Source organism: Capricornis sumatraensis, chromosome X (genome assembly GCF_032405125.1).
Source record: "Capricornis sumatraensis isolate serow.1 chromosome X, serow.2, whole genome shotgun sequence".
In the NCBI taxonomy this organism is placed as follows: domain Eukaryota; kingdom Metazoa; phylum Chordata; class Mammalia; order Artiodactyla; family Bovidae; genus Capricornis; species Capricornis sumatraensis.
In genome coordinates, this window is record NC_091092.1 from 109,858,888 (window position 1) to 109,869,725 (window position 10,838).

Here is a 10,838-nt window from a genome sequence, read left to right on the forward strand (position 1 = left end):
GTGGTGTTGGAGAAGACTCTTGAGAGTCCCTTGGACTGCAAGGAGATCCAGACAGTCCATCCTAAAGGAAATCAGTCCTGAATATTCATTGGAAGGAGTGACGTTGAAGCTGAAACTCCAATTCTTTGGCCACATGATGTGAAGAGCTGACTCGTTTAAAAAGACCCTGATGCTGGGAAAGATTGAAGGCAGAGAAGGGGGGATGGGAGGATGGGATGGTTGGATGACTTCACCGACTCAACGGACATGAGTTTGAGTAAACTCCGCCAGTTGGTGATGGACAAGGAGGCCTGGCATGCTGCAGTCCATGGGGTTGCAGAGTTGGACACAAATGAGTGACTGAAATGAACTGAACTGATGATTATTGGATTATTTAATGACTATGCCCCAGTTAGTCAGTTCAGTCCTTCAGTTGTGTCCAACTCTTTGTGACCCCATGGACTGCAGCACACCTGGCCTACCTGTCCATCACCAACACCCAGAGTTTACTCAAACTCACGTTCATTGAGTCGGTGATGCCATCCAACCATATCATCCTCCGTCGTCCCCTTCTCCTCTGCCTTCCTTCAATCTTTCCGAGCAACAGGGTCTTTTCTGATGAGTCTATTCTTTGCATCAGGTGGCCAAAGTATTGGAGCTTCAGTATCAGTCCTTCCAGTGAATATTCAGGGTTGATTTCCTTTAGGATGGACTGGTTGGATCTTGCAGTCCACGGGACTCTCAAGAGTCTTCTCCAACACCACAGTTCAAAAGTATCAATTCTTTGGTGCTCAGCTTTCTTCACAGTCCAACTCTCACATCCATACATGACCACTGGACAAACCATAGCCTTGACTAGTTGGACCTTTTTTGGCAAACTAATGTCGCTGCTTTTTTAGTATTCCATGTAAGTTGACTATGCCTAGCTTCATAAGAAACTTCCTATCTTCCAAAGTCGCTGTATCATTTTGCATTTCCAACCAGCAATGAATGAAAGTTCCTGTTGCTCTACCTCCTCACCAGCATTTGGTTAACAATTGTTTTAACTTTTCTGATTGGCGTGTAGTATTATGCTATTTTTTAATTTGTAATTCCCTAATAACACATGATGTTGATTATATTTTCATGTGTATATTTCTTCATTTAATTTATATGGTCTATTCAGAGCTTTTGATGTTTTTAAATGGGTTATTTGTTGGTTTATAGCTGTTTTAAGAGTCCATTGTATGTTTTGTATATAAATCCTTTTTCAGATATATATTTTGCAAAGATTTTCTCCAAGTTAGTAGCTTAGGCTTTCATTCTCTTAACAGTATCTTTAACAGAGCAGAGCATTTTAATTTCAGTGAAGTCCAACTTATCAATTTTTCTCTTTTGTGGACCATGCTTAAGTGTTCTATCTAAAAATTTATCACCAAACCCAAGGTCTCCTAGATTTTCTCCTGTTTTATATTATAAAATGTCTATATGTTTCCATTTTTACATCTAGGTTTATGATCCAGTTTGAATTAATTCTTGTTAAGTGTGTAAGGTGTATGTCTAGATTTAATTTTTTTGCATGTAGATGTCTTATTCTTTTCATATCACTTGTTGAAAAGACTATCCTTCCTCTATAGAATTGCTTTTTTCTATTTTGTCAGTTGGGTATATTTGGGGGTGTATTTTGGAAATATCTATTCTGTTCCATTGATATATTTGTCTGTTTCTTCACCAATACCATACTACCTTGATTATTGCAGGTTTAGTTGGTCTTAAAGTTCACAGTGTCAGTCTTCTCGCACTGTTCTTCTTTAGTATTGTGTTGACTGTTGTGGGTTGTTTGTTTTTAACTTACCAATCCAGAACACAGATAGTAAAGAAATTCATAGAGTGGTTCTACAAGGGAAAAAAAATATATTCTCTTTCTCTCATGGTTTTGTTAATCAAGAAGTACAAGTTTACACTCTAGATAATAGAGAATAAATCCATTAGCCTATAATTGATTGATTAAATGAAATTCTAGTATTCATTTTCTAGAAAGAGTCTTAGTAGCAACCAATGTTATGCTACTTAAATTTTCCTTCAAAAATGAGCTTGAAAAGAGATGATAATTAGATGAAAACTTCCCACTGAAACACACGTTGGATCTCCCTCTGTATTCTTGTGAAGGCTGTACTTTCCTCAGGCCATTTCCAGTCAGTGACTGAATACAGTGGCCATATGAGAGCCAAGGGCTTCCCATGACTCTAGTGCTGGAGAACCGTGCATTGCAACCTCATATCTCTCCCTATCTGACCTTGTACCCATTTTCCTTTATCCTTCAGAAGCATTTCTCTCTTAATTTCTTGTGTTTCCAATACATCTTACATCCTGCTTCTCAGAGAACCCAAACTGATATAGTCTTCAGTTAGATCCTATGGGTTGAATTAGCTCAGTTCAGTTCAGTTCAGTCTCTCAGTTGTGTCCGACTATTTGTGACCCCATGAATTGCAGCACACCAGGCCTCCCTGTCCATCACCAACTCCTGGAGTTCACTCAAACTCATGTCCATCGAGTCAGTGATGCCATCCAGCCATCTCATCCTCTGTCATCCCCTTCTCCTCCTGCCCCCAATCCCTCCCAGCATCAGAGTCTTTTCCAATGAGTCAGCTCTTCGCATGAGGTGGCCAAAGTACTGGAGTTTCAGCTTTAGCATCAGTCCTTCCAATGAATACCCAGGGCTGATCTCCTCCAGAATGGACTGGTTGGATCTCCTTGCAGTCCAAGGGACTCTCAAGAGTCTTCTCCAACACCACAGTTCAAAAGCATCAATTCTTCGGTGCTCAGCCTTCTTCACAGTCCAACTCTCACATCCATACATGACCACAGGAAAAACCATAGCCTTGACTAGACGGACTTTAGTCGTCAAAGTAACGTCTCTGCTTTTGAATATGCTATCTAGGTTGGTCATAACTTTTCTTCCAAGGAGTAAGCGTCTTTTAATTTAATGGCTGCAGTCACCATCTGCAGTGATTTTGGAGCCCCCCAAAATAAAGTCTGACACTGTTTCCACTGTTTCCCCATCTATTTCCCATGAAGTGATGGGACCAGATGCCATGACTTTTGTTTTCTGAATGTTGAGCTTTAAGCCAACTTTTTCACTCTCCACTTTCACTTTCATCAAGAGGCTTTTTAGTTCCTCTTCACTTTCAGCCATAAGGCTGGTGTCATCTGCATATCTGAAGTTATTGATATTTCTCCCAGCAATCTTGATTCCAGCTTGTGCTTCTTCCAGCCCAGCGTTTCTCATGATGTACTCTGCATAGAAGTTAAATAAGTAGGGTGACAATATACAGCCTTGACCTACTCCTTTTCCTATTTGGAACCAGTCTGTTGTTCCATGTCCAGTTCTAACTGTTGCTTCCTGACCTGCATACAGGTTTCTCAGAGGCAGGTCATGTGGTCTGGTATTCCCATCTCTCTCAGAATTTTCCACAGTTTATTGTGATCCATACAGTCAAAGGCTTTGGCATAGCCAATAAAGCAGAAATAGATGTTTTTCTGGAACTCTTTTGCTTTTTCGATGATCCAGCAGATGTTGGCAATTTGATCTCTGGTTCCTCTGCCTTTACTAAAACCAGCTTGAACATCTGGAAGTTCATGGTTCATATATTGCTGAAGCCTGGCTTAGAGAATTTTGAGCATTACTTTACTAGAATGTGGGATGAGTGCAATTGTGCGGTAGTTTGAGCATTCTTTGCATTGCCTTTCTTTGGGATTGGATGAACACTGACCTTTTCCAGTCCTGTGGCCACTGCTGAGTTTTCCAAATTTGCTGGCAATATTGAGTGCAACACTTTCACAGCACCATCTTTCAGGATTTGAAATAACTCAACTGGAATTCCATCACCTCCACTAGCTTTGTTCGTAGTGATGCTTTCTAAGGCCCACTTGACTTCACATTCTAGGATGTCTGGCTCTAGATGAGGGATCACACCATTGTGATTATCTGGGCCATGAAGATTTTTTGTACAGTTCTTCTGTGTATTCTTGCCACCTCTTCTTAATATCTTCTGCTTCTGTTAGGTCCAGACCATTTCTGTCCTTTATTGAGCCCATCTTTGCATGAAATGTTCCTTTGGAATCTCTAATTTTCTTGAAGAGATCTCTAGTCTTTCCCATTCTGTTCTTTTCCTCTATTTCTTTGCACTGATCACTGAAGAAGGCTTTCTTTCTCTTCTTGCTATTCTTTGAAACTCTGCATTCAGATGCTTATATCTTTCCTTTTCTCCTTTGTTTGTTGCCTCTCTTCTTTTCACAGCCATTTGTAAGGCCTCCCCAGACAGCCATTTTGCTTTTTTGCATTTCTTTTCCATGGGGATTGTCTTGATCCCTGTCTCCTTTACAATGCCACGAAATTCATTCCATAGTTCATCAGGCACTCTATCTATCAGATCTAGGCCCTTAAATCTATTTCTCATTTCCACTATATAATCATAAGGGATTTGATTTAGGTCATACCTGAATGATCTAGCGGTATCAATAGAAATTATAAATATTGCTTCACAGTATTTTCTCCAAGTTACCAAAATCAAGAGGAGCTTTTAGCATAGAAAAATAAGTCTAGTGGAAGAAAGCTAAATAAGGATCTAATACAACATAAAGGTGTAAGCAAAAAAATACAAGAGCAATACAACAGAGCAGATTTAGAGCATTAGAGGGAAATTTCAAAGAAACCAGAACTCAGTAGTAATGTGTTTAGAAATACAACCTATTCCATGCTCAGCATCTGACAAGATAAGATATATTAGCTTGCTAGTACAGGAAGTAAATAGAATTGCTCTTTAATAGGAATTGTAAAAAGGCCTGATAGGCAAAGACTAGTATTAGAAAAACAGAGGGAGTAAATATATTGAACACACAATTCCGGCCATCAGCAGGAGGTTAATGGGGGGAAAAGGTACTAAATTTTTCTTTTCCTATTCATTAAAATCCGCTCTCTCTCTTAATATTGGGAGAATGTTGCCTTATGGAAAAGAAATAAAAAAGAGAAAGACTGACTCAACTGGATGTATTGACTATGATCTTGCTAATTGTAAATTCTGAGCACTCTGATATCAGTATATCAGTATTTTAGGCTTACATACATAGAAAAATATACACGAACTCTTCAAAGTATTATTCTGGTTATTGTGAATCTGGAGGAAAGATATCATATGAGTAATTTGTCAGAGCTTGAAATACAGATGGAAAGATGTGTATAGCAGGCTTTACTGAAGCAAACTAATATATGGCATTAATAATCAAAATAAAATGGAAAATGTGAAATTATAGAGGCATGCAGAGACTGCAACACAGAGAGAAAGGAAGTCATTGGCCCTTAGAAAAGAGTAAGGAACTGTAAGTATGGACAGTGAGGCTTTTGCTAGTGTTTAAATTATGAAACAAAAGTATTGAGAGGGAAATCTGGAAAGACAGGCAAAGTATGTTTATTTTACTTAATGTTACTAGGGACCCCTGCAGGCTAAATCTGCTTGTGTTTGAGGAGGTTCTTGAGAAGGCAGGAGGGTAAGATATTTGAAACTTTAAATTGAGGTATAGCTCAGTTGGTAAAGAATCTGCCTGCAGTGCAGGAGGCCTGGGTTCGATTCCTGGGTCAAGAAGATCCCCTGGAGAAGGAAATGGTAACCCACTCCAGTATTCTTGCCTGGGGAATCCCATGGATGGAGGAGCCTGGTGGGCTACAGTCCATGGGGTCACAAGAGTTGGACACGACTTAATGACTAAACCACCATGCTTACTTAGAGTATCGGAGAAGACAATGGCACCCCACTCCAGTACTCTTGCCTGGAAAATCCCAAGGATGGAGGAGCCTGTTGGGCTGCAGTCCATGGGGTTGCTAAGAGTCAGACACCACTGAGTGACTTTACTTTCACTTTTCACTTTCATGCATTGGAGAAGGAAATGGCAACCCACTCCAGTGTTCTTGCCTGGAGAATCCCAGGGACGGGGGAGCCTAGTGGGCTGCCGTCTGTCAGGTATAATAAGGAAAGCAGATAAAGAGGGCTTACCAGTATTTCCTGTTTAAAGAAGCTGAGGGTGCTACCAGAGTTAAGACACAGTATTGTTTTCAAAGACTGGGGCTGCAAAATCAACTTAATTTGTATTTTGAGAAAATATCATAGTACTAATGTGCTAGGGAAAAAAAAAATTGCATTTGGAGCAAGTTGTACTTAAAATTTGTTGTGTTTGAAGAGACATATGAACATTCTGGAAATTTTCACTCTGGAGACTAATTAAAAAGATAGCTCAAGATAAGTTGCCAGGGAGGATACTGTTCTCTAACTGATAAGTCTTACCACAGCGACAATTTAGAGAAATAGAAGGAAATAAAAGGTAGATTCAGTGCCATATAAAACTTTTTCTAATGATGAGGAATTTCTTTTAATAATTACTCATTGTTTTAATGAGTTCCAAAAATCATTCAACAAAATGGAGGGTTAATTTTCTAAACTATGATAAAGCTTTCCAGAAACCTTAATCAATGTAGATCATAAATTTAAGTTTTTATAGAAATATGCTCCTTTCTTATTTTTGTTTTTTTAATTACCTAATCAGATATAACACATTTTACTACTATTAATTTTGTTTATTAGGTTTGAATCTATATATAAATTCTCAATTTTGAGTTATTTTTAAGAACATCAAGCAGACCTATGAAATTTTACAATTTAACTGCTTAAGGTGATGATTAGCTTTATAGATGGTATCCTATTTAGAGTACAAGCTTTGGACTATTAATTCAACCTCTCTCTCTCTCTTTTTTTTTGATAACTAACAGTATTATGGACATCAATCTAATTCCTTAGCCAATAAATGCATTTTTCCACTTAATTGCTGTATTTTTCCTTGCATATTTACCTAAAGAAAAAAAATGACTTGGATTGAAAATGAAAAAGTTAAAAATGGAAATTTGAGCTCCAGACAAGCTGCCAATGCCACTCTCTTTAAAACCTGAGAAACCTTAGTTTATTTGAAAATTTATAAAAGCCTCTTGATCAATAGATTCAAAAGGAAAATGTTTGTAGCCCAATATTAAAAATTGTATGTGCATCTAAGCATGCATATCTCTTAATAAATTTGACTGGAAGAGGTTATTAAATGGCACACATTAGTTTCTTTTTGGAATTTTGTACTATTTTTATGCTAGACTATTATTCTAAATAAATGACTCTCACTGTAATTGAATCTTTTTAAATCAGCATATGCTGCAATAAACATATGATATTCCTTTCTGAACAATACTGCTTGGAGTTATTGTTCCTTGTTGCCCAAATATGAGAACTAAACTCATTGACATTAAATGGATTCATTTTGTATATTTATAAATTTTTCTTCTCTTTGAGCTGAGGAAGATGGGGAAAAAGTAGATAATGCTATAAAGCACTAAATAGTGTCTGGTACAGGGTAAGTGGTCAAAAACATTAGTCATTGCTATGGCTAAGATATTTTATTTGTTTTATATTTCTTTCTTTTTTTCTATACCTATTAAATGCTTATGACAAACTTTGTAGCAGACCCAGAGATATACCACTCACATCCCTCTTCAAGACAGAACTTACTGACCAACTCCAAGGATGGTAATTAGTTGACAACCCCCAGTTGCTAATTAACGTCATCAGGGTCCATGTTAACTTGTGAGCCGAGGTCATGATCTTTTAGGGCAGCTGAGCAATAATGAAGCAAGGTTATGGGCCAAGAGCTTAGCCAACCTCCCATTGTGGATCTCCTTAATGAGTAATCTTTGCTCTGGAGCTCCCAGTTGAGTTGTTCAAAATTTTGTCAGGTCTGAATCATGTTCTGACTGATCCTTATATCTAATCTTACTTCCTCCCTTTTCCTTCCCCATTACTCTACAATAAACGTTTTGACTCTTAACTCCATCTCACCTTCTACTTCTCAGAGAGCTCTACCTGCAAGTAACATTAAATTTATTTTGCATATATTTGAAGGAAACGAGCAGTACAAGATTTGAAACAGTCTGTCAAAGCATAAATTTTGGAATAGAGAACAGAGAATGAACATGTCAGATATTCATTTGTGGGACCACTAAAACTGGCAAGGTATAATTTGAAAAAAGTTAAAAACATTTTTATATGTGATGGGCTAAATTATGTCCTTCAAAATTCATATGTTGAAACCCTACCCCCAGTACCTAAAAATGTGACCATATTTGGACACAGAGCTTCTGAAGAGGTGACTAAGGTAAAATGAGGCCATTAGGGCAGCTCCAAGCCAGTGTGACTGGTGTCTATGAGGAGAAATCTGGACACACAGAGTGACTCCAGAGATGCACATGCACACACAGGAAGGGCCATGTGAGGACCAAACAAGTGGGTAGCTATCTGCAATTCAAAGAGAGAGGCTTCAAAAGAAATCAGACTTTCCTACACCTTGATCTTAGAATAAAGGCCTCCATAACTGTGAGGAAATAAACCTCTGTTGTTTAAGCTACCTAGTCTGTGGTATTTTGTTATGGCAGCCCAGGGAAACTAATACATCAAACAAATGTAAATAAATACATGTTAAAAAATTATTAAACTCATTAAAGATTCAATCACGCTGGTTCAAAAAACATTTGAAGAACTGAGTATATGGTGACACTGAAGAAAGACTTTTAGAATAAGATTGCTATATTAGATACACAATTAATTAATGTCCTATAGGACGATAGAGTCACTGGTTTGTTTCTACCAGAAGGAAATCATTTGCATCCTTATCAGATAAAAATCTCCATTTAACTTCATCAAGTCTGTCCACAATTTCAGAGTCTATCCACAAACAGCAGTAATTAGTGTGTCAATAAAGGTACATTTACCCAAAGAATTAAATGATATCTGAAGAGTTCTTTTAGACAGTATTCTAGTATGTTATTGAAAGGAAACATGCTCATACTTTTGTTTTATTTCGTTTTTTTATTGTTTTTATTAATGAATCACTGTAATTTATTACATCCTCTATCATTTATGTGTCCTTTGATTTTAGACAAACCTTTAATTCAACTGGATTTTGTCATATTGTGTTAATTCCCACTTTAGTTAAGCCACTCTAGTATGACTTACTAGATAGTATACTACTATTCTACTGAAGTTGCTCTGTACAAAGTCACCAATATTCTTCTCAGTTCAGTCACTCAGTCGTGTCCGACTCTTTGCGACCCCATGAATCCCAGCACGCCAGGCCTCCCTGTCCATCACCAACTCCCTGAGTTCACTCAGACTCACGTCCATCGAGCCCATGATGCCATCCAGCCATCTCATCCTCGGTCGTCCCCTTCTCCTCCTGCCCCCAATCTCTCCCAGCATCAGAGTCTTTTCAAATGAGTCAACTCTTCGCATGAAGTGGCCAAAGTACTGGAGCTTCAGCTTTAGCATCATTCCTTCCAAAGAAATCCCAGGGCTGATCTTCAGAATGGACAGGTTCGATCTCCTTGCAGTCCAAGGCACTCTCAAGAGTCTTCTCCAACACCACAGTTCAAAAGCATCAGTTCTTCGGTGCTCAGCCTTCTTCACAGTCCAACTCTCACATCCATACATGACCATATTCTCCTAGGTGCCAAAATTTAATATTCTTCTCTGTTTGCATGTTACTCCACTTCATAGCTAACACTGCCACAATTCACCTCCTTTTTAATATAAATATCCTCTTCTCTCAGCATTTCTGAGAGAAATTACTTATATTATCACTGGTCATGGTTTATTCTATATTACTTGTGCCTCTTCTATTCAAACTTTCATATTGAAATAATTCTTCAGGGTGTTCTCTCATCTCTGTTCCTTATCTCCAATCTCAATCTATGTGAGCTCATCCAATAAACATCATCTGCATTCTTAGGTCTCCATGTTTTTTTATCTCTTACAAAGCAGTCTCCTGAGTTTCAGATTTGTAAGTCAGATGGCCTTCTAGATGTGTCAATGCAGATGCTTGCTCTGCCTTTCAAAGAGCTTTGGATACACACTGCCCTGGCCCAAAATATTTCTTTTATTTTCCACAATAATGTTCAACTGCACCAAAATTTCATTCAACACAGGAGATAAGAACAAACAAAACAAAAACAAAGAAACAAAATTGCTGGGCATTACCCTTCATTGGTCCTCATTCCTTACTCCTTGCATCCCACATTCAATTTATCAGCAAGCTCTAAGACTTTTTGTTTCTAGAAACCATATTTCAAATCCATCCACTTCTCTTTATTGCCACTGAAAACTCAATTATTCTGGATGCCATTATCTACCACTTAGATTACTGAAGTAATACTTCTGTGTCTACACTTCCTCAAATTCTATTCAGTCTCCATACAGCAAATGCACATCTGATATGACATGCCCTTTATTAAATATTGAGTGGCTTCTTATGCAACTCAGAATGAAGTACAAAGTATTTCACAATTTCCCTGGTTCTAGAATATGTCCTCCAACACATCTTACACCATTTTCCTCTTATACAGTGTGCTTCAATCACATTACTCACATGTATTCTTTGAACATGGCAAACTCTTTCCCAAACACTAATTTTGTACTTATTATTCTCTCTTTTTGAAATATGCTGCTTTCCCATCATTGTGCAAGAGTTACTCATTCTAATTCAAGCATTAGTCATAAGAACCTCTTCAGATGAGTCTCTTTTGACCACCTTATCTAAGTTTTCCTGCACATGCATGTAATATCTATCAAAACATAAAGGTGTCCTCTCCTCTTCCCTTACTACAATGTGTAATTTCTTGCTAATTTGTGTGCTTCAGTGGATATTACAAAATTTTGGTCAAACATACCTTGCCAACCTTCTGTATGATCTGAGCTTAATCTGCCAGCTTGGTGTTAAGATCTAAATGGAACTCAAAA